Source organism: Grampus griseus (assembly GCF_964374135.1).
Source record: "Grampus griseus genome assembly, chromosome: 15".
Taxonomy (NCBI): Eukaryota; Metazoa; Chordata; class Mammalia; order Artiodactyla; family Delphinidae; genus Grampus; species Grampus griseus.
In genome coordinates this window covers 33,638,511-33,664,105 of record NC_139009.1, presented here as the reverse complement: position 1 = coordinate 33,664,105, position 25,595 = coordinate 33,638,511, and positions in this window count along the sequence as shown.

The window sequence follows — 25,595 nt, the reverse complement described above, 5'->3', positions numbered from 1 at the left end:
TTCTTGCTTGAGCTTTTCTCTTTGTTGTAATGCCTTACTAAAGTTAGGAAATAGTAGCTAACACACACTACCTCTCTCTTTCCAAAAACTTCCTCTAGAGCTTTAGGCCTGCTAGGCAAGTAGTGTGCCATCTTCTAAGTTGTCACAAGCAACAGTTGTAGCAAATCTTTTGCCACGACATAACAGACTCTCGAGTATTCCAACCTCTAATATCTGTTTCCATACCATCCCTGACCCAACCTCAAATTCAAAGCAATATGTTTTAGGTTTTTTTCTTTACAGCAGCATTCAACTTCAAGTTTTCATATTCTGCATTCAAGATAGGCTGACTGCTATTTAAAAAAATCCCAAAATTTCAGTTGGCTTAATACAATAAATTTGTTTTTCACTCTTATCACTATCCAGTGCATATCATCAGGGACTCTGCTCCATGGAGTCGTTCAAGGCTTCTTCTGTGTTAGTCCACACTTTTCAGCCAGCAGATAGGGGTGGTGGTAGAAGAACAGGGAGAGTCAGTCAGGAAGTTTATGGTTCAGACAGGGAAGTATGAACCTCACTTTCATCCACATTCCATGATCTGGAAGTAGTTGCATCACCACACTGAACTGCAAGGGAGGCTAGGAAATATAGTCTGTGTAACCAGAAGGAAAAGAGAAACATTTTGGTAACAATGACCCAAATAGTTTCTCCCATATTCCTTTTCATAGCATTTATCTGAGTTATAATCTTTCATTTACTTAAATGATTATTCAATTAGTATCATACCCATTAGGTTGTACACTACAAGAAGAGCTTTTAGAAAATGGGAGAGGTAGTACATCCCAGTGCTTAAGAGTGCAGACTCCGGAGTCACACTGCCTAGATTGAAATCCCAGCTCCACCACTTACTAGCTATGTAACATTGGACAAATTACCAAATCTCTCTGTGCCTCAGTTTTTTCATCTGTAAAATGAGGATAATACTATTTCTACTTCTAGAATGTTGGGGGGCTGCAATGAGATAATACATGAAAAGCCCTTAGAATAGGGTCCCATATGTTGTAAGTACTCAGTAAGTATTAGCTGCTGATATTATTAAAAGTAGGCTTGCATTGGGTCTGTTTTTACTCACCATTATATACTGAGTGCCTATTACAGAGTAGCTGTTTGATATTTAGTGAATATCAAACAAACGTAGAACTCTGAAAACTAGTCAATCTGAAAACATTATTTCAACAACCAATGCCCAATTGCTTTAAAGCAGCCAGTATTAATTTTTTTGTATTATATTTATCAAATTAGATCTTGTAAACTAATACTACTATAATAAAGTGAAAGATTTAACATAAATCCCTCAAAATGAAAATATAGTTTCACATTATCATGAAACACACCTAAAAATCCAAATGTACTAAACAGTTACCAATTACTGGGTGATTATTTGGAGCTTTCACTCTAACAAAAGATTTATCTTTAGATTATTTTCAATACAGAGCTCTCCTTACCCCTTACTTTGAACCCTTTAAGTACAATTTAATTCAAGTGTAAAAATATGCACCAGTTTTTAGGAGCTCAGTTATTGCAAAGGGCTAAATATAGCTCTCAAATAATAAAAATTAAAAAGTTTCTTCATACACAGAATCTTGACTCCGTGTTTAGCTACCTTCCCCTCTACGTCAAAATAGGATTATTGTGGGAGGGGTTTCAGAATACTTGTGAAGACACACAACACCTGTTGTCAAAGCCTTGACCTAAGATTTGAAGAAAAATAAAAATTCCTATAACGGTTTCTTTGTTTTGCTCTCCTTAGCTAGATGACCTTGAAAGGTAACTAGAAACTCTTTTTGGTTTCTTGACATTCCCTCCCTCAGACATTTTTAAAGTGACATCAAGAGCAATTAAGTTTGGGTTTGTTTTTTTTTTTAAGTATGCTGGGCTTTCCGCTTTTATTTCATTGTCTTAATGTTATTTTTAAAACTAAACCCTATGGTCATGGAATTGTGTAGATTATATAAATCTATAGTCCACATAAGCATAAATATGGTAGAGAAAAAAACTTAAATGTTTTTCTTTGGCCTTCAGAATCAGAAATTAACAATATCTAAGTGGGGGGAAAAGGGTTATTTTAGTTCTTTGTTTTTATAATATGTTTAACATAAGCAGTGTATGGAAGAGTTCCAAGGTCTGTCAGACGCTAAATGGCAATGTTGTTCTAGCTTCTAACCATAAGGAATGCTTAGGGATAACTTTAAACTTATTTCAAAAGAAAAAAAGTGTGGTAGGATATACCCCAAAGTGTTAATAAGTAGTTGCTGCTGGAAGTGAAATTGAGTGGGGGAAGGAAAATGTAGGGAGAGTTACAGGGGATTTCACTTTTAAGTATATCATATCATACTATTAATCATAAAATAATACTTAATAATCATAAGTATTATTTTAATCATATAATTAACGTGTTCATTTTAAAAAACATTAGAGAGACCAAAAAATGCATTGCAGTGCATATTAACTCACATACCCACAAACTGTATCTGCAGAGACTGGTTTAAAATATCATGCTTATTAAATAACTTTTACCAAACTTGGTACAATTGTTATCTTCAACCTAAAGTCTTACTGACCTCAGGGGAAAAAAATCAAGCAATTAGCAGTGCTGTAAATTCTTGGCAAGAGTTTATGAGACTGAAATCTACACTCTGGGGTTCAGCAAACACGCCTGACTGAGGGGGATTTGCTGCGTGGATACATGAGTGAGTGAACGAATGCTGACTGAGGTTAATTTGGTCACTCTGATGGTGCCATTCATGACTAGCAGAGAGAAGACCCAGCCTGGGCTGCAGAGCTGGATTTTCCCAGTGCTGACCCAGAATTTTTGCCATGAAGTGGGGCTGGTTGAGTTTGTGGAACAAATTTTAAAGTTTCTTTTTATGTGCTAGAGCTTCACCACATTTACAGAATGCTGGGTGAGCCTTAGAAATAATAGCTGATAATTTTCATCTGTCCACCCTAACTATCTACTTTTTCCCCTTAAGGAATTCATAGCAGCCTCTCACAAAATTGAAATTCTGCAGGGAAATACTTCAAAATAGCAATGTTATAGTGGAAAGCAGCCAGTCAGGGAAATTCAACTCCCAAAATTAATAACACAGGATGTTCTCCACTTGCAAATAAAATATTTCCAAAAGGTCACTTGCAAGTCAGCTGTTTGAAATTAGGAACAATGCTATAAATGTTGGTTAGATTTCCACTTAACTCCCAAAACATGTAGCATACTGATCCTAACGTGCCTTCCTTAAAACCACATTGATGACAACCTTAAAGTTTTGAAATAGACAGGTCTGTAGTTGAATATTGTTCATTATAAGCATCTGTGAGTTGATGTTTTAACCTACATACAGCTCATAACACCATTCCAACCTTCAAAGAACTGACTTATAAATGCCCTAGGAGGTAGGTTTTATTTTTCCCGTTTTTTGGACCAGGAAAATGAGCCTCAAAAATATACAACTAGAAAGTGGGAAAATGGGGGTTTGAACCCGTATCAATCCGCATCTGAAGGTCAAGAACTTTCCACTGCACCAGTCTGCCTCTCTGTCTCATTAGAATTCTATTGTGGAGATCGTTGAATGCCAGGCTGAGAGGTCTACAATGTAGTTTCAGCAGCAAGTGATAAGATCAAAGTGTTGCTATAGAAAAAATTAACCTGCAGGGGGATAAATTGGAGGAGGCACTGAAAGTGGAGAATGCAATCTGAACGAGGGAGGAGGAGCTGCAGAAAGGTCCAAGAAGAAAATAGTGTAAAGGAAAAGAACAAATGAGAACAACAAACAAATCCTTGCAAACCTGGATGACTGATTGCCTCAAAAGCTGAGGGAGAGAAAGGAGTAAAAGAAATCATCTAGATTCAGCTCCCAGTAATGGAAAGAATGGTGGTGGCATTAAATGCAAATGGGGACTTAAGGAAATGAAGTGATTAGGGAAAAGAAAATATAGTGGTTGATGGCCTTTTTTTTTTTTTTTTTGCGGTACGCGGGCCTCTCACTGTTGTGGCCTCTTCCGTTGCAGAGCACAGGCTCCGGACGCGCAGGCTCAGCGGCCATGGCTCAAGGGCCCAGCCGCTCTGCGGCATGTGGGATCTTCCCGGACCGGGGCACGAACCCGTGTCTGCTGCATCGGCAGGTGGACTCTCAACCGCCGCAGCACCAGGGAAGCCCCGATGGCCATTTTTTGGTTGGCCTGTGTCGGATCCCCTTTCCCTCTGTGGGAAACTGAAGGGAATCAGGAGTCATCTTTGGCAGCTGGGGCCCAGGCACATGACCTGGACCAATTGGAAGCCCCAGCCCAGGTCTTTGAGTCTGGGGGGAATAACACAAAAACTAGCAGTTAGGGACCACGCTGGAAGGTGGCTGAGATATTGAAGACCAGCTTTGATGGTGTGCGGAGAAAGCCAGCTCGAGGGCAGCGTCCTCAACAGATTCCTCCTATGGAGTGAACTTGGCCGTGCTCTCTGTGCCCTAGACTGCCTGGGTCCCTGCCCATTTTCCATGCTTGGTCCTCTGGCTTCCCTGTAGACCCAGTGAGCCACCTGATATCTTCCCAGTGAATTCGTTTTCTGCTTGAGTTAGCCAGAGTGGGTTTCTGTTGTTTGCAGTTGAAAACCTTGTGTGGTAAAAAATACTACCTTTAGTTTTAAACAGATTGCACTGGCACCATGAGCAGATGCCCAGATGGAAGCCTCCAGCACACAGTTTGAAACGTGAGATTCAAGTTTGGGAAAGGGCTAGGTCTGGGAATATAGATTTAGGATACTTCTAAATAGAGCCAATGATTTAAGCCATGAGAAATTACCAAGGGAAAAGATTTGAGAGAGAGAAAATGGAAGTGAACAATGTGTAGAAATGGAAGGACCACTAAAATTTAAGAGGCAAGAGAACGAGTCAGGGAAAAAGCAGTAACAGTCATAGAAGGCAAATCACGCTAGTGTCATATTACAGAACCCAAAAGAGACAAGAGTTTTAAAAACTGATGGAAATCAGATGCTATTAAATGCTACAGAATCCAAGGAAGATGGGAACTGAGAAAGGGGCACTCCATGTAGTGATTAGGAGGTCACTGGTCTTTAGAGAGCTGATTTATCATGATAGTGGGAAAGAAATCAGGTTGGGGGGCGGGGTGGAGACTGAGAGGCTGGTGTGAAAGTCAAAGAAGAAAATGTAGGCTAGAGTTTAAAGAATTTTGGCAAGACTTTGTTTTGTTCACTAGACAAGCACCTGGCATATGGCAAGTGCTCAATAAATGTTTGCTTAATGAATGAAGAAGTGCAGAAGCAGAGAATTAACTGGAGCTGAAGCATGATAAAGACACAAATTTTTAGAATTGGGGTACCTGAGTATGCTTGCAAGCCAGGGTTACCAATGCTCTCTCCCGCTTCCTCCTTGGGCTGGAGAACCTGATTTCCTAGACTCTCACTAGTTACCTAGTAGATGCTTTTTCCCCGCCCCATACTACTCTCCTCCTTACTCCACTTTTCAGTTTGTTTGTACTATAAGCTAATATAACAGCCATTCCCTAAATTACAATTTCTTAATTTCCTCAGAAAATTCTTTCCTCTACTAATTTATATCCCATACAGAGCTAAGTCAAATATTCCTTATCCATATTTATTTTGTCCCATATTGTGGATAATCTGATAAAAACCAAGTTTGATTAACTAGAAACTTAATTTCAGCTATACCATTAGGTGATATCTTGATTGCACATTTCTAGAAATTCACTACTCTGTGGTGCTTTGAAACACCAATTTTTTAAAAAAAATTAATTTATTTTCAGCTGCGTTGGGTCTTCATTGCTGCGTGTGGGCTTTTCTCTAGTTGTGGTGAGCGGGGGCTACTCTTCGTTGTGGTGTGCGGGCTTCTCGTCGTAGTGGCTTCTCTTGTTGCAGAGCACGGGCTCTAGGCGCGTGGGCTTCAGTAGTTGTGGCTCGCGGGCTCTAGAGCGCAGGCTCAGTAGTTGTGGCGCACGGGCTTAATTGCTCCGCGGCATGTGGGATCTTCCTGGACCAGGGCTTGAACCCATGTCCCCTGCATTGGCAGGCGGATTCTCAACCACTGCACCACCAGGGAAGCCCCCAATTTTTAAAAATAAATTTACTTATTTTATTTATTTATTTTTGGCTGCTTTGGGTTTCTCTAGTTGTGGCGAGTGGGAGCTACTCTTCATTGCAGTGCACAGGCTTCTCATTGGAGTGGCTTCTCTTGCTATGGAGCTCAGGTTCTAGGCTTGTAGGCTTCAGTAGTTGTGGCACGCAGGCTCAGTAGTTGTGGCTTGCAGCCTCTAGAGAGCAGACTCAGTAGTTGTGGCGCATGGGCTTAGTTGCTCTGCAGCATGTGGGATCTTCCCGGACCAGGGCTTGAACCCATGTCCCCTGCATTGGCAGGCAGATTCTTAACCACTGCACCACCAGGGAAGCCCTGAAACACCAAATTTTAAATCCAATAGCTAAATGACCAAATACATGATCAAAACCTTGTAAAGAAATCTTATAAAAGCATAAAGTTAAAATGGCCTCTGATTTAAATAACAAAAACCATAAAATGTAAGATTTATTTTATTATCAATCTTTCTCCAAATGTCAGAAGTCTATGACTAAAGAACCGGCATTTAAAAGATAAATTGTAACTAGAAAAGTAAGAAGTCATGAGTGGTTCTTAAGCTCAATGAAACACTTGCACTATAATAATAAGACTAAAGACCAGGAGATTTCCCATCCCTGGTTTATGATTCTTCATGGATGTAATTAAAGCACGTAAAGCTTTTCCAATGAGTTTAAGAAGCAATTTCCTTTTTGTCTGCAAACTTAAGGGAGGTAGTCTGAGTGCCTATCATAGATTCGTCAGAGCAGTAAGCTGTATGGGTGTTACTGTATTAATTTGCCTTTAGAAATTATTTTTGGAAAAAAATAGAAAGAAATATAAAATGAATAATTTGCTTTTGATCATGTCATTCCGTTTAGTTTCTTTTGTTAGTAATTTTATGTAAACAATACATGCAAACAGAATGCATTTGTGGGCACATGAGTATGTGTGTCTCCAGATAGGTGGTCAAGAAATTTTTATATCATTCCTCACCCTCATCCTAATCTAAAACTTGGTTTTGCCCACACTGAGTGCTTGATTGAGGTGGAAATGGTCTAATGCAGAACATTTCCAGTTGCACAGGCCAGTGGTGCTCATCATCAAAGTCCTTCCAGTCACAATAGGGGTGTTTCATTCTTGGGTCTTGGGAATTTGCACTCAGCTGAATGGTCATTTCCAGATAAGGCCTCCCTGGCCACTTTCCTTCCATTGAAACCGTGACAGCTGAAGTTTTGGGAAGATCTATTAATCTGTTAGTCTACAAACTAAAATGGGTATGAGATTACCTCAGACCTGAAACCTTCTTTCCAAAATGGTGGCATTTTGGCACCAGCCTGTGCAGTGAGATATGACCCAGGTACCATGGTGTGAGATGGACCATTCTCATCCAAGAGTGAGAAGCCATTTCTGTGGAAGAGCCTCAGGGGCCTCCCAGGGACAAGGTGAGAGAAAGGCATCTTCTCATCAGTGCCAGTCTCAGTCATCCAGGATTCTGCACAAAACCAGGCTCACCAAGTGGCCCGTTGGCAGGTCAAGAAATGTAGGAATGGCAAAGGGCACGAACAAGCATTTCACTAAGGAAGCAATACAGATCACCAATAATTCTGTTCAAGAAGAAGAATCGAAAAAGCAATAAAATTAAGGTGAGATACCATTTGCCAGAAATCAGTTTGGAAATGTTCTCTTTAAAAGAATTCTGTTTAGTGTAGATGAGGAGGCAGGTAAACAGGTAGTCTCACATATTGCTAATAGGTGTGGAAAATGGTCCATATTTCTGGAGGGTATGTTAGTACTATTTATCAAAAGCCCTAAAATGTGACTACCTTTAACTCAGCAACTTCACTTTGAGGAATAAGCCCAAAGGAAATAATCAGAGCTACATACAAAGCTTTATCTACCAAGTCTCCTCATAATATTACTTTTAATGGTGTAAACACAAAAACAACCTACGACAGAGAAAAAGGAGATTGCAGGCTAATACTGTATGATCTCAGGATTACAAAAGAGATGACTGTATGTCTATAGATCTATGGATAAAAGAGTGGGAAAAAACATCTACCAAAATGTTAATAGTGGCAATCTCTGGGTTCTGGAAGTATGGGTGATTTTTATTTTATTCTTTGTACTTCTGTCTATCTCTCCCATGCACATGCATTACTTTGGTAGTCAGCAACAGTATTGTTGAGAACAAATAAAACAAATAAAAGGAAATGTAAAGCACCAGTCCAGGTTCTTTCATGATTTAGTTACGATTCAGGAGATGCAACTAAACCTCTTGCTTAGTTTTCACATCTTCTCAGTGGAGGATTTGTGACGTCAAGTGTTGAAAGTGCAGAATGGAGCTCTAGTGAATTCTAGAGGACTACTTCCCATGAATTAATGAAGTCAGAGAAATTGAACGGTTTACAGAGAACAGTTTGCTCCTGTTTGGAAGCAGGCTCAACAACATGGTAGATGTTTCTGAGTGGACTGTGCCCTACATGTTCCTGCACACTTGGGGTGCTGGGGCCTCAGAGCTGCCCATGGTTATCCTTGGACTGAGGGACGCCCTTAAGGGAGAGCCAGGACAGCTAGTGTGAGCACATCACTTGTAATGTTCCTCTCATGGCTATGTCATCAATTCAGCCCTGAAACTCATCATGTTCTAGTGGACAACGTTACATACGTCAGTCTGGTCCTGTAAGTGGTCTCCACGCCCGCATTACACTTTGCCATCAATATTCCCCATAATGATATGTAAAGTCACGATCACTCCAAGTATGTTATGTAAGACCTAGCAGGCATTTACCTAGAGGCAAGATACCTACTCGTGGGGATAAACTTGAGAGAGTCGGAGACAAGGTTTTCCCTCAGTCATGCCACCAGAAGATAGATTATTTTACCTTGCTTTCAAAGTAGAGAGAGGAGAATTAAGAATAAGCTTCCTTTAAGGGAAGCTAGAGAGTTCTCTCTGTAAGGAATATCAGTGTTTCCTCACAGCCAAATCTGCTAAAGAAAGACCATTGTGGAAGTAAAGAAAGGCAATTCTTTTGACAAGGAAATTGAGACATATTTCTCTGTGAAATCTCTTGGTAACAAGCAAATGCCTTCCTGTGTCTGTCACATTTAGCCTCTTTAAATGAGCACAGCTCATCCCCCAAATGTGCAAGTTACCCTGTGAAGATGGGGGCGTAATGGTTATGGAGTCCTTCTGGGTATGATCTTTCCAACGGGCAATTTGTCAATCTATATCAAAAGGCTAAAACCGTTCATACCATTTGGCACAGAAAATAGACTTCTGAGAACTTATCTTGAGAAATAATTGTTTTAATACACCAAGGAGAATATGTCACTGCAGTGTTATTTACAAAAGTGAAAAAATGAAAAAAAGTCCAACAATTGGAATTAGCTAAGTAAATCAGAGCATAATCATACCATAGGGTACCAAGAGGTCATTATTCATTATATACTTGTTATATACTTGAATAATATTTAAAGATACTAAGAAAACTCGTGATATAACGGGAAAAAGTATATGACATAAATCCAATGTTGATATAAATACGTGATACACGTATGCACGCACGCACACAACACACATTTATATACATATGGAGAGAGAGAGATTATCCAGATTTTCCAGCTTTATTGGATTACCTTCCTTTCCTCTTTCCAGGTATTTACATATTCCGCAATCCATGCTGGTTTCCGCTGGTCACCTTATATTCAGTAGCTCTGCTCTAGAATTCTTCCCCAGTCACCTCTGGCCATCTTATAACAGCTTTTCCAGCTGGCTGTCACTCTCTAATATCTACCTTACCATGAAATATGAAAACCTTCTTTCTATTTCCCATGACGCCGTTAACATAAGGCTGCAATTTTAACAAACTTCATGAAGTCTGAAGGATCACGGAAGGGAATTACAGTGCAGAAAAAGAAAATGTAAAAGTGGATATTGGATATCACTGCTCCTAAAGTTCCCCTGTAAGGCTCTTTCTAGGGGCTCCCTCCTGGCGGTCCCCTTCCTTAGCTCTCAGCCACCACTGTGGTGTGGGAGCTTGCCGCACCTCCTGGATGAGAGTCTCCTGTAGTCCTCTTGATCCAAGTCCTGAGACCCCAACTGCTTAATTCAGACCATCAACAGAGGAAATGAGACATTACAATAATCTGGACAGAGGTACACCTGCCCCCAGTAAGAATGGCTCTTTGTGTTATTAAACAAAAACCTCAGTATCTCCATCTAAAACGTCTGCATTTGGATTACTCCACCAGTCCAGGGCATCCCCAATAACAACTGATTGTCATTTCTTTGGATCCTTAAGAACATAAAAACAGTTGCCACTAAAGACATAGTCCACCTTCCACCTTTAGAACATTCAAGAAAAAACTCTTTAAAATTGCAATGCAGAGACAAGAATGAAACAGATGTCCACAGGGGAGCAGAGATGAGAGCCTGGCAGTGGGAGAGGGGGAGCTTGGAGGGGGGCAGAAGAGAATTGTATGGTTTTCTCTTCCTGGCTTTCCACTTTGGGACACAATTTTTTTCTTGTTTTGCTTTGTTCTGCTTTCGTATATACATAATTTTTGTAATAACAGCTTGAGATATAATTTACATGCAATAAAATTCAACCTTTTAAAGCATACAATTGAGTTGTTTTCAGTATAATCAGAATAGTGCAACAACCATCACTATCTAATTCCAGACCATTTTAATCTCCCTCAGAAGAAACTCTGGGCCCATTAGCTGTCACTCTCCATTCCCAACTCTGCCCAGGCCCTAGCAACCAACTGGGATCATACTGTAAGTGACCTTTTGTGTCTAGTTTCTTTTACTTATCCAAGGTTCATTCATGTTGTAGTATGTATCAGCACTTCATTTCTTTTATAACAAAATGATATTCCATTGTAGGAGTATACTAATTTTTTTTATCCATTCATCAGTTGATGGACATTGGAGTTGTTTCCACTCTGCCTATTATGAATAATGCTGCTATGAATATTGGTGCACAACTTTTGTGTGCACATATGTTTGCATAGGAGTAGAATCACTGGGTCATATGGCAACATCACTATGATTAACATTTTGAGGAACTGACACTAGTTTTTATGAGTCCTGGCTGCCCTCCCGCTACTTTAGCATCCTTCACATAAACATGTGAATTCCTTTTCCTTTTTCTTCTTTAATCAATATGAGTTACTTTCAGCAACAGTATTTGCAACCTCAAGAGCCTTAACAAAGTCACCTACTCCCACTGCTTTTGGCTTAGACTTTCCTGATTTCTCAGTCCCCTTTATTTTGGCTCTATTTTTGCCTGCCTGTTTGATAATGCTTTACTTTGGCTTTTTTGGCTACAAGTATCAGGCACTCATTCCAGCTAGCTCAAGTATAAGAACTTTAAGAAAAATACATGATAAGATAATGGAAGCTTTCAGAAACCCAAGAACAGAAACCACAATGGGCTGGCCTCAGAGAAACTAGTGCTAAAAGCTAGTTCTCAATTTGAGGTGGCTGGAAAGATTTCACTAATAGAAATTCATAGGTGTTTGTGGGATTTCATCATTATAAATATAGTTCAGACTTCCACCTATCTGCCCTGCTAATAACTGGTACTTTCTGTCTTTGCTTTCATGTCACCTCTCTGAGAGAGAAAGAGAGAGACTCTGATTGGCCCAGCATCTCTTTTCATAGCTGGCTACAGGTCATGGGAATCTAGTGGATTTATGGATTGACTGCCCTTGAATCAGGTATCCACCTCTTGTCCAATCAGCCATGAGAACAGACAGCTGGATTACATGGTACAAAATATGGCTGTTGGACCTACTTCTTCAGCAGGGACCAGGGTTTACAGCAGTTTCCATTAGATGAAACTGGAGCGGGAGGGTATGGTGATTAATTTTGTGTGTGTGTGGTTGATATTTTTAATGAAAAATGGATCACTTCTTTTTCAATCAGTTTCTGTCTTTGGCTTAGCCATTCTGCCAGGATCTAGTTTCCTGTGTTCAATCTCCAGCATTATGCACTGTAATTAAGTAAGACAAGCTCACAGTCCCATCCAAATGCAATGCCTTCTTGCTCAACTACCTCCCTGTGAGAAGAGTTGGATTAGACATACAGGCATACCTCAGAAATATTGTGGGTTTGGTTCCAGACCACAGCAATAAAGTGAAGATTGCAGTAAAGCAAGTCACATGAATTTTTTGGTTTCCCAGTGCATATAAAAGTTATGTTTATATTATACTGTAGCCCATTAAGTGTGCAATAACATTACATCTAAAAAAACAAAGTACATACCTTAATTTAAACATACTTTATTGCTAAAAAAAACGCTAACCATCATCTGAGCCTTCAGTGAGTAGTAGTAGTAACATGAAATATCATTGATCATGTCACCATAACAAGTACAATAATAATGAAAAAGTGTGAAATATTGCTAGAATTACCAAAATATGACATAGAGATATGAAATGAGAAATGCTGTTGGAAAAATGGCGCTGATAGACTTCCTTGATGCAGGGTTGCCAGAAACCTTCAATTTATATAAAGCACAGTATCTGCAAAGCACAAAAAAGTGAAACACAGTAAAGTGAGGTGTGTCTGTATGTGTAGAGGCACTTCCTCCCTTTGGATGATGCAGAGACTAAAGGAGTAGAAAGAAGGCCCTAGGAAGACCGGAAGACCCTATTTCCTGTTCCCATCAGAGATCCCCCACCTCATTCTCTCCCTATCTCCCACCCTATTTCCTAAGACATAAAGCACTAGAGCCATAGCAAGGCTCAGAAAGTATAGCAAGTTGTCTCTTGTTGCCAGGTTTATTTTCAACATGTCACAGCTGGAACAGGACAGGAAGCTCCTTGAGCCAAAATTTAAGCTTCAGGATGGGGTAGAAAACTGGCCTTAAGTACTTTCTTTCTAAAAGACAGAACCCAGAGATAGAAGTTTATTTATAAAAGGAAAAAACACAGGTTTTAGTATGTTAGAATAAGCAATAACTTTTGAAATGAAAAATTAAACTCTAATCATTAATAAGAACTTTACAGAATATTAAATTATGTATGTATACATATTTTTTCCATTAACAAAGCAAAAAAAAATTAAAACCCTTCAGTTTGATAAGGTCTTCCATGTGGAAAGATATTCTGATTTCTAAAGAGGGTAAGTCCATAGTCTGCCCTAATTTTATTTTTTGTTCCTCTGGGTTTTTTTTAAATAAATATTCTTCCCTGTGGCTAATGTCAAGTGTGGATTTGCCAGATTGTCTGGACATACTCCAAAAGAAATATCTCACCCATATCTTTAAAGAAAAAGGCATTTAGTGTACACATGTCTAAAAGCTAAAGTAGCTTGAGGGTAGGAATGGGGGCAGTGATGAAGGCAGGGTTTCATATTTAACTAGCAAACTTTGACCAGACTTTCTGAACATTAGTATTTTAGGAATTTGAGTTGGCCGAGTCAGTTAAAGACTCATACACCACAAGAATCGGAAAAAGGGAAGATTATTTGCATGAGTTTTGCACTACCTAATTGGATACACACTGTTCCATAACCGGGTACAACACAAACATGTTTGTTTATTTTAAGGCTGTCTGCTGACCTGCATTGTGAGTTTGCTCAGCGGGCCAGCATGGCACAGAGAGGCAGAGTTGAGAGCCCAGACCTGGGGCCTCTGAAGACAATGCTGGTATCATCACTTGAAGGGCTTTCTTGACTTTGGCTGGCTATTGTCAGAACAGTCCTTAGAAAAGCTGGCTCTTGGTAGTTTAAGGAGTCGGGTTGATTCAGCAGTTACGTTCTCTTTTAAATTACCTGTATATTCCTAAGTATATTCCAAAAAGGCTGAATTCCCATCCACAGTAGGGGTGTGAAATGTGACAAGATGAGACTCAGGGTCTTATTGAAGTGATGCCACACAGATTTTAGATCAAAGAGAGGTACACAATGTGGACAGGGAGGTCAAGAAAATGGACTTGGGAGCCAGACTGCCTGGGTTCGAATCCCAGCACTCCTTTTCCCAGGCATGTGATCTCAGGTAAGTTACTTAACCTCTCTGTGCCTCAGTTTCCCAATCTGTAATATGGGGATTAAATAGCTCCTACTTCAAAAGCATCATTATGAGTATTAATGAGTTAACATTTTAAAGGTGATTAGGACATGTGTGTGACAGGTAGTAAACAATATATATGTTTGTTAAATAGATAAAGTGAAATATACTTATGGCAGGTGAAGCTTATGCTGATTGACTCCAGAACTCTGTATCCTCAGATGAGAAAGGGCTGAATGCTAGAAACAACCCAAATGGGGGCACATCTAATAAATTGCCAAAAATAAATTAATTTTTAAAAAAGTAGGGAGTATACCTGTAGCGCACAGGTGGAAAGATCTCTGAGATAGCATTTTAGGTGAAAAAAGCAAAATGTAGAATGGTAAGTATAGGAAGATTGTTGTGTGTTTTTAATTAATTAATTAATTTATTTATTTTTGGCTGCGTTGGGTTTTCGTTGCTGCACGCGGGCTTTCTCTAGTTGCGGCGAGCGGGGGCTACTCCTCGTTGCGGTGCGCAGGTTTCTCCTTGGCGGCGGCTTCTCTTGTCGCGGAGTACGGGCTCTAGGTGTGCGCGGGCTCAGTAGTTCTGGTTCGCGGGCTCTAGAGCACAGGCTCAGTAGTTGTGGTGCACGGGCTTGGTTGCTCCGCGGCATGTGGGATCTTCCCAGACCAGGGCTCGAACCCTTGTCCCCTGCAATGGCAGGTGGATTATTAACCACTGCGCCACCAGGGAAGCCCTTATTTTTCTTTTATACCCTTTTTATTGCTTTAATTTTCTTCCCGTGTGTATATTACTTTCATTGTTTAAAATGCTGTTAGGGTTATCAGGACTGTGGGATTAATGATCGTTATTGTTTTCATCTTTATTCTTCCCTGCAAAAATAAATTATGATACATGTTATTTAAAAAAATAAAAACAAGGCAGCATAAAAAAATAAAAAGTGCCTCCTAGCCTTAGGAGTCCTAATGACTATAATCATAGAGACGCCAGGCTAGCCAAAATTGGAAGAAAGAGCTATAATCACAGGAAAAGGACTTTCTCCGCAACTTGAGGTATCCCAGAAAAAGCAGCAGTAATGACAGCAGGCCTGACTTCAAGAAAAGCAGAGACAAGAGTCGCCGTGGCAGGTCCTGCAGTGGCTGGTGTGGGCAATAACAAGAAATGACATCAGAAAACAAGAACTGCCACGCAGGACCCAAGAAACCCAAGAAAGAGAGAAACTGAAGGGCCTGAGGTGTGAAATCAACGAGAGGGAATTTAGGAGTAAATGCTAAAGTGATTATGACTCATGGTCTGATGGTCCTCAAGACTTGAGTGGCTTTGGGGAAACTGGATCAGAGTTGTGTAACCAAGGCGCTGTGCTGGAGAAACATGATGGATGGATGATTGAGTTTCTTCCTGCAGCCCCAGGTGATCAAAATGAGGTCAGTGTGCCAGACCCTGCAGCGAGGCAAGATAGGGGCCTCAAACAAGCATTTCATCCTGCTTCCTTCTGCCTGCCAAAACCCTGGCAGAGAAGAGCATTATTACAGGAAAGCATGCATGTGGCCTAATTATTTGTCATACTCTGTCACTAGACCAGACCCTGTAAGAGAATTCCAAAAAATTCATTTCACGGGTACAAAATACTGTAATTTGTGTTGCAATCCTGCCCAAATCACTGAACAGATACTTTAAGACCCAAATTCCTTAAAATCAGCATTGATTTACCACACGCTACACTTTCCAACTAGAGTTTGGAGTGGAGCTGCCCACGTGAAGCCATTTCTCACTGATCTCTGGCAATTAAGTGCTCAAGAAGAAAGAGATTTCTTAAACTTCCTTTGGGTCTCACAAAACGAAAGCAGCCGTTACGTAATAAAGCCTGTAAAAAGCTCCTTGGGTTAAGAAGTCCCCGATGCTTTCCCTGCCTTCAGTCATTTTCTTTGTTTAAAGTATTCAGAAACAGTGAAAATTCACGAAGGAAAAACATCTTCGGCAGGAAAAGAAGTGAGAGTTAGTCAGCAGCTCGACTCACTCATAGGTCCGTGAGGTTGTAACTTAATCTTGACAACATAGCCTTTCCTGGAAGAGCTTTGAGCAGCGATTTATCATTTTATAATTTGTGGTTTCAATGTGAGCCATAAACCAAGCAGCTGTATTGGTTTCAGGCACTTTTGAATCTTTTTAAAACCCCAGGAGGCCAGAAGACAGATTCAAACTCCAGGCCCCAAACCCTTGGGGCTTAAGGGAGAGCACAAAGGACAAGGTTTCTGCGTGCACGCTTGTCTTCGCAAGTGTATGGAACGCGTTCCTTTGTTTGTTTTAGACTTGGGGCGGGGTGGGGGTGGGGGAAGCATACTTTGATAGCGGGAGCCCTGAGTGGGCCCCCTCATATCTCAGTGCGGCAGCTTTTCTTCTATTGCAGGGTCCCATGGGAAATGAGAAGCTGGAAGCTGACAGGGGGGAAATGGGTGGAGAAAGGGGAAGCAAGGGGGAAGGGAGGCGTGCCGGCGATAACTCTGCTGACTTCACAGTTTTCCACCAGGGCCTGCCCTGCCTACCTCTGTTGACATCAAAGCTCGCAAAGCGCATCTGCGCGCGTGCTCAGTCAGCCCTGCGGCCGCCGGTGGGAGAAAGAATTGGCTATTAGCCCGAGAACAACATCGAGAACATTTCTGAAATTAACTTTGCCTTGAACAAAAGGCAGCTCTGGGTCACACCGTGCTTGGGGGGTTCCGGGATCCACCAGGGCTAAAGGCAGCTTTTACAGGGATGTGCCCAGAAACTCGGGCAGCTTCCCAACGTGTCTCACTGGTTCTGCAGCAGTGTTGGCTGTCTGTGTGCCGACGGGTGTGGCTTTTGCAATCATGTTGGGGCGCCTGGATTTGGGAAGACTTGTCTCCTCTCCTCCCGAGCAATGCAGGGCATCAGATGTTTGCTGGCAGCTCCCACTGTCTGTCACCATTCTCTCTCCTTTCTGCTCCCCATGCTGGGATTGACTTGTTTTGCTTCCCACCTCTTTTTTCTCCGGAGTCCTCCCACCTCTCCCCCGAGAGGAAGCAGAGGAAATAAGAGGACCATCCTGTCGGCTGTCACTCATGACCTTCAAATCTGCTTATTATTCTAAGCCCAGGGCGGAAAGAGGCAGCACCTTCGTGGAGCAAAAACAGTCACTACAGATGCCATATGTTAAAACCAAGTTGCCTTATGGTTTTCTCAGGGTATACGCCCAGTAGTGGGATTGCTGGGTCCTATGGTAGTTCTATTTGTAGTTTTTTAAGGAACCTCCATACTGTTCTCCATAGTGGCTGTATCAATTCACATTCCCACCAACAGTGCAAGAGTGTTTCCTTTTCTCCACACCCTCTCCAGCATTTATTGTTTGTAGATTTTTTGATGATGGCCATTCTGACCGGTGTGAGATGATATCTCATTGTAGTTTTGATTTGCATTTCTGTAATGATTAATGATATTGAGCATTCTTTCATGTGTTTGTTGGCAATCTGTATATCTTCTCTGGATGGACCTAGAGTCTGTCATACAGAGTGAAGTAAGTCAGAAAGAGAAAGACAAATACTGTATGCTAACACATATATATGGAATCTAAGAGAAAAAAAAATGTCAGGAAGAACCTAGGGGTAATAGGGGAATAAAGATACAGACCTAGTAGAGAATGGACTTGAGGATATGGGGAGGGGGAAGGGTAAGCTGTGACAAAGCGAGAGAATGGCATGGACATATATACACTACCAAACGTAAAATAGATAGCTAGTGGGAAACAGCCACATAGCACAGGGAGATCAGCTGGGTGCTTTGTGACCACCTAGAGGGGTGGGATAGGGAGGGTGGGAGGGAGGGAGACGCAAGAGGGAAGAGATATGGGAACATATGTATATGTATAACTGATTCACTTTGTTATAAAGCAGAAACTAACACACCACTGTAAAGCAATTATACTCCAATAAAGATGTTAAAAAAAAAAACAAGTTGCACAGCACAGGTTTAAAATATATATGCATGTGTATGATGTTTCACAGTTCTCTCCTGCACTAGCCCCAGATAGTACTGGAAGTGTGAGCTTTAACCATTTTCTACTGTTCGATGTGAATTTAAAGATAATCATAGGCTAGAAGTAGATGCCTTGGAAATACAGCTCTGGCAGCAACCCTAAGCACTACCAGCAGTTTAGAAGGTTCTGTAACTGATTACAGATCCCAGTTACAGCATTCTCCCCCTTCTAACTTTCCCCTAGGTCCTGGCTCGAGAAAGTTCTTAGAGGAGGCTGGCCTAGGCTCTTCTGGAATGTGGCTACACCGTGGGCTGTCTGTGCCTGTGGTGTCCAGCTTTGTACTTGGATGGAAGGGCATTTGAAAAAGAACACACGATTCTTGTCCTTAAGAAAATTAACAGAAACATCAAAATTTAGCTAGGAAATTAGTGAGCAAGATAGCTCAAACGCTCTATAACTAGAGAATTTAAAATTGGGAAGTGAAAACTTAGACAAGTTAGTTAAGAGACCTGCTTAAGGTAAAGGTTTCTTTGGTTAATCCCACAAACAAGATTTAGAACGAGAGTCAGTTTGTAACAAATGCATCCTTGTGGACTCAAATCTGAATATGAGTGTTACTCAAAACCAGGCTACCATAGATATACTGAGGTTCTTTTATGGTTAAGGTAAGCTGATGGGGAACCTGCCCTAGGTTTTCTAGATTCAAACTAGCTCCACCCACCCTCAACCTTCTTCTGGGGTTTCAACCAAGTACTGTCAACACATTTGAAATTGATTCAAAATGCTTTTTGGAGAGCCATCTCAGTTGAACTTGCAGGAACTCTTGGGGTCCCCTTCCAAGAAGGAATGGACCAGCATTCTGCCTGGGCTAGATCCAAGTTAGGCTCCGCCTGCCTAGGAGTGTGTTGTCTCCCTCTCTGACAGTCTGATGGCTAAAGCTACAGGTTCTTGCTCTTCAATCAGCACCACCAAATGTCTGCAGTGTTAGCTCTACTCACCAGCCTTAATCTTCAGCTCCCACGTAGTTGAGACAGTTCTTTTTTTAAAGAGACATGAAGGATATATGTAGCTTCTTTTTCCTGAAATCTCTTTCTCAAACTTCCATTGTCACTTTTTACTACTATTTACTGAGTATCCTGTATGACCTGCATGCTAGGGAAAACAAGGTGACTTGATCCATGCCCTCATGAGATCTGTAAGTGCCACAGGGAATCACTGTATAACCAAGTTAGAGATGAAAAAAACAAAATAAGATGAACAACCCACAGCCTTCTTCTGTCTCATTAATCCCTCATCTACCCCACCTAACAAAGTAAAGGATCTAATATTCAAGTACTTCAGAGTTCTCTTGGCTCACTTCCCAGCTGTGGTCAAATTCTCTGCATGCTCATTCCTCCTTTTCTGGATTACTTGTGGAATTGCCAGGAGGACAGAGGCTTGAAGAATGCAGGCAGTGAAGAAAAAAAAAAAAAGAGCATCTGCAGATGATTGACTGAAACCAGTTGTAGCTGGACAGAGTCAGGGTTCTCAGTTGCAAGCAACAGAAACTGATTTAAGCAGAAAAGGAATTTGTTGAAAAGCTATGGAGTAACTCATAATCACTGAGAAGCTTGGAAAACAGGCTCAGAACACACAAGAGCTGGGAACTCAAGATCCTATCCAAGGCCACAGGTACAGTCACAGCCTAGAAAAGGTGAGATGAGGGTACCCCTGCAGCCACTGCCTGGGGCTGCACCTCCGCTTGCACTGCCACCATCTTCAGCCCTGGACACTAGATACCACCATGGGCACAGGGAGCCTGGATATTTTTTTGCCCTGCAGCCTCCCCCAGAAAGGATTCTACAACGTCCCTGTTTTTTGGTGCCAGTAACTTCTGATACTATCTGGAGCAAGTGCAGCTGATTGACCAAGTCTTGGTTGTGTGTCCGTGTCCTAGCTGCAAAGGAGACTAGTCTCTTGTAGAGACTTCTAGAAGAATAGAAAGCTCTTTCTTAGGGCACTGAGATTCATGAAGTGATAAATGTCCCAAACATGGGAAGGGCGTTCAGATGCTGAGTAGCCAAAAATGATCCTAAGCTCCCTCCCTTCCTATAATCCTATGTGAAGGGGAGAGCCTGAGTCAACACCGGCCTGCCAGAGGGTTAGAAATGCGTTCAGTATACACATTCCAGCACTAAGGCCAGTACCCACTGACCTAGAAGCAAGCACCCTAGGCAAGCAAGGCCAGCACAACCAGACTGAATTTCCCTAAGAGAAGAAGGGAAACACTTCTCCCTGGCTGCCCCCTCCCCCCAGCCTCAGTGAGAAGGGGAGAGGGAGCGGTGGAGAGGCTCCCTGGGAGTGAGAAGAACAGTCCCTCCCGCTCTAGCAGCCTCTCCACGTGCACCTGGATCGGCTCCGCCTACTCCAGCCATGCTTTTCTCAGCAGCAGGAAGGAAATCCAAGCTGCCGCCATCTGAAAACAAAAGCATGTGTCAAAGATATTTACTTTTGGCCTTGATCTCTCATCTCAGACCTGCTGCTTAGACTTTTGAGAATTTATGGATCCTGACATGTGGTGATTCATCTTGGTTTTGTCACTGTTAGCCGCCAAGCACAAGGGCTGGCATCCGAGATGGGGGTGGGTGGCTAGGGAGAGGGGACACGTGTGCTCATCAGCAACCCCTCAAAGCCCCAGGCCACAGTTTCCTCTTACTGATGTTGCCCAGCCCAGGGTGGGGGGGTTAATCTGTGGCTTATTTTCCATTTGTTTGTTTTAGCCCACCACGCATTTAGCAAGTTGGTTTAAAAACAAAAAAGCCCCAAATAAAACCAAAAAAGGAAACTCTTTTTTGAGTCATCTGATTATTTGTTCCCTGCCTTTAGAAGAGAGGCAAACTAACCCCAAAGTGTAGCACTTATTGAAGGATGATATACGGGGTCAGGCAGTCCCTCAAGCCATTCTCAGGCCCCTGGGGTGGGCCCTTGGTGACACACTGTTTTCCTTTATCGCTTTCCTGGGGATGTGGCTGGGAGGTGCCTCCTGGGTACTTCCAACCATCTGCTTCTAGCCTGGGGAGAGGAAGGTTGGGCAGGCAGTGGAATGTAGCTTTTCCCAGCCATGCTTCCTCTACCTCTCACCACAAACTTAGATTCTTACAGCATCCCCACCTTCTCCTTAAGGCTGTTAGAGCTCCTGGGGGAGCCATGCATGAAGCCTTTATGAAAGCTCTGGGCCGCTGAAAACGTCTGAGTTCCCCCTTATTAATCAGATCATTAGGAAAAAAATAGGATATATTGGCTTAACTCTTTATAAAAATGCCTTCACTGAGCCAAAGTCCAACACTAGAGTCCCAAATTTCTTACAAAGTAAACATAAGAAATAGAAAAAAAACACAAACCACCCACATTTTTGGTATCTTCTGAAAACTCAGTTAAAGACATTTTCCATTACGTTTCTCAGTGTCCTGCCTTTTAGGATCTATGTGATAAATTTCATTTAGAATTTATCATGAGGAAAAAGATTGTTTCCTCATGAGCTAATATTGCTTCCTTTTCTTCAGACAATAGGAGTGACATAACCAATTGTGTTTCCCTTTTTGCTTTGACTGTCAGGGAACCTGGACTTAAATTTAATACCCATTTACAAAATTATCTATCTCCAGCTCCTGGTCTTTCCCTTCTGTGTGGTCTCTCATCTCCCCTTTCATCTTTACTTGAACTGCCTCACCTATTTGTACATTTAATTTCAGCTACATCACAGTTTTTTTTTTAATTTTTTTTGTGGTACGCAGGCCTCTCACTATTGTGGCCTCTCCCGTTGGCGGAGCACAGGCTCTGGACGCACAGGCTCAGTGGCCATGGCTCACGGGCCCAGCCGCTCTGCGGCATGTGGGATCTTCCCGGACCGGGGCACAAACCCATGCCTCTGGCATCGGCAGGCGGACTCTCAACCGCTGCACCACCAGGGAAGCCCCACAGTTTTTAAAGAACAGGCAAAGTGTAACAAATGGCAAAACTAACCACCAAATCAGTAATGTGACCAAGGTCACCTAGAACTTGATCTCACTTCCCTGATGTCCCCTTGGAGAGACTCACAGGCTAGACACATGCAACCATTAGAAGAATATGTTCAAGTATTAAATGAGAAGAATAAGGGTTTTCGGGACTGAGGAGACAGATCAGTGAAGACTGGGACAGTCAAGGAAGGCTTCCCGAAGGAGGCACTACTTATTGGAAGCTTTGAAGGCTTGGGAGTTAGTTTCAGGGGTTCATTTCATTGGACCAGCTGTATGGTTTGGTTGAATTACAGGAAGCATTGGGGCAAGTACCTGGGAATTTGTCTAATTGGCTCTTTCCTGGGGACAGTTTCTGAACTTCTCTGAGAGGCCAGTGCATTGCTTTCTAGGAGAAACTATGTGAAGGCCATCAGGTGAGTCCTCAGTAAAGGGTGGGACTGGTCTAGCCACTATATTGGCATTTTAGATGGGATAATTCTTCATTGGAACTATTCTACATACTGCAGTATATTTAGCATCCTGGTTCACACCCACTAGATGCTCATAGCAATACCCAGTCATTGGGACAGCCCCAAATTCCTACACATTTTCCCCAACGCCCCCGGGAGGGCAGTAACCACCCAGGTGAGACCTACCACTCCCTCAAATACCCAAGATTCTCCTCTCTGGTCTGCCATCCACAACTAGGATTTCCAGATTTAGCAAAAAAAAAATATAGAACACCCAATTAAATTTGAATTTTAAATAAACAATGCATAATTTTTTAGTGTTAAGTATGTCCCCAATATTGCACTACTCGTTGTTTATCAAAAAATGCAAATTTAACTAGTGGCCTTTATTTTATCCGGAAGCCCTACCCACAGCCCATCACCACCACCTACAAACCCGTCTCCCAGAAATTCCCCTGGGCTGGTCACTGTGGTGTGTGCTGAGCCATCCCCTACTTCTTCCCTGTAAGATCTGTCTGTTTTGTATTTCAGTTCCTGGTGTTCCATCACTGTGGGATAAGTCTCAGTGCGATGGTAAATACTTTTAATCAGATGAACAGATTCTTCCTAATAGGTAGGCTACTTACCCCATCTAGGTAGCACCTTCCATTAACCTGGTTAAAGTATACACCAGTCTCCGGAAGTCTCTCAGATTGAACGGTGGTGGGGAGGACAGACGGAAACAGGAAGCATTCCTAGGGCTAACAGCTTATGCTATGTGACCCTAAATTCCAATGAGTCTCAATTTTGCCTGCACAATGGGGAGCTTTAAACACTGTTGGTGTCTAGTCCTACCCTCAGAGACTCTGAGTGAATTATTCTGGGACGGAGCCTGGCATTGGGGATTTTTTAAAGCCCTAACCTCCCCCACCCCTACCCAGGGTCTCCCTAATTTACAGCCAAGGTTGAGAATCACTCCTCCACTTCCTGAGAAAAGCGAGAGAAAGGAGAGAGCAAGATAAAGGTCGAGAGGGGAAGAGAGAGAATGAGACCTGATTTCAGGGGCTCTGCCTGGCACTGGTCATCGAGGGGATTTGGAAGAATCAAGAGGCAGACACATTCCACTCGAGCAGGGGGAAAAAATGTTCAAGAAAGTAATATACTTCGAATGCGTTCCATTTAGAGCAAAACAGATGTGAAAAAGCACTTCTGAAAAGCCCAGAGAGTGTTTCATTTTGTGCCAAACACTGTCCTTAGAGATGCCCCAGCTTACCAAAAAAAAAAAAAAGAGTCCCCTAGAGAGAGTCCCATTTTTCTTTATTATCCGGTGAGTCTAACCAACGCCAGGATCAGGTTCAGAAGCCGGGCTGCTCGCACGCGTGGCCTTCCTGGTGTTAGCTGAGGAGCAAGCTTCTGATGTCACCATGGGCACCTCAGCGAAAGAGCCTCCCCCCTTGGCTCCATGTGGGCTGTGAGCCCAGAGTGTCAGTCCCTGTGCCGTCAGCACACGCCGGCCTCGACAAGTAGGGCAGCATCGACATGGCTCCAACCTCCACAAAGAGGTACTTGCCGTTGGCAGGAAGCTGCTTCTGCAGAATTAAAAACCATCAGAGTTGATCAAAGGAAGTGCAGGGTAGGCTGGCGGGCGGGCCAGATCCTAATCTCCACTTGTTGGCCTCACACATCACTGCACATGAGTCACCCCGCTGAGCTCAGCGGACATGCTGTTTGGATTAGGCTTTTACAGGCGAGGCTTGCCAAGCTTGCCTCTGCCGGCTCGCTGCACAGAGCAGCAGAGAGGCGAGGGAGGAAGGTGGGTTGCGGGTTAGAGGTGGTTGCCCAGGTGCCGGGGGGGAGGCGGTTGGCTCCCCAGCTACACAGGACAGTGGCAGCAGGGGGTGGTTGTGAGTCCCACCGTCCCCCACCCATCTTCTCAGCTCAGCTCCACGAACCCCATTAGGAGCAACGGAGCCCACACCAGGCCTACACATCCTTCCTCTCTTGCCAACTCTCCAATTAAGATGTACTATTACAGGACTCACATCTTGCCTTCACTCAACCATTTGCCTCTCAACGAGCAGGAATTCCTTTTCTCAAAAGCAGGCAACACTTCATCACTCAGGCATCCTGCTCAAATGCAGTGGAGTCCAGCAAAAAAGGGAGGGAGGTCAGAAAATAAAAATTCCTAAATTAAGAGCCAATCCATAAAAGCAGGGCTTCCCCTAGTGCCTAGCTGGTGTGACATCACCACGAGTTACTCAATGAAAATGGTGTCAGAGTAGCGGCTCAATTACACGTGGAAGATTTCCTCAAGAAACAGAAGTCTGCAGAAAATGAATAGGGGTAGAAGATATTCTGCACTTAGGTCTTTGGGGGGCTGCCTCCAGAGGGGCTGATTTCCCTGGGCAGAGAGCTAAATGGGATTCTCTTCCAAATAGTGCCTAGCAGAGTCTTGGTACTAAGGAGTGGCAGTAGAGGTAACCCAGTGGTTTGTTTTGCAGTGGTAGGAACGAGATCAAAATCCTTTGTCTCCAATTCTGCCAAGTTTTGCTTCTGTGCATGGTAACTTGGGAAGAAGCAGCCCCCATTATTTTGTGAGCCAAGGATTCTTGGCTTGTAGTGTCTGCTGGGATTCTCTTTAGAGTATTTTAGACTCTCATTTATTAAAAGCTTCTAAATGGAGGTGGCAGTTCTTGACACTTTCAAAATAAATGTTGCCACTGGTCCTTACACCACTCTTGACTCTAAACCACAAATTTCCAAACTTACCATTGCTCAATTAGCTGTAATTTAAAAAGTATTTCTGATTCCTGGCTTCAGGTTTCTTTTCACCTATGTATAATTCTCAGGGTGCTCAAATTTGCTCACGAAACCTGTCCTTTCCTTCCTTTCCTCCTTTATTATTTTCACTTAAAAATGCAAATGGAGATAGAAGGTACTACCCTGGGTAGGATTCCAGTCACTAAAGCACAGCACAGCAGTGACTGTTAGGTGAACCTCTGTGAACTCCAGCTCAGCCACCAATTCCCAATGTGACCTTGGAG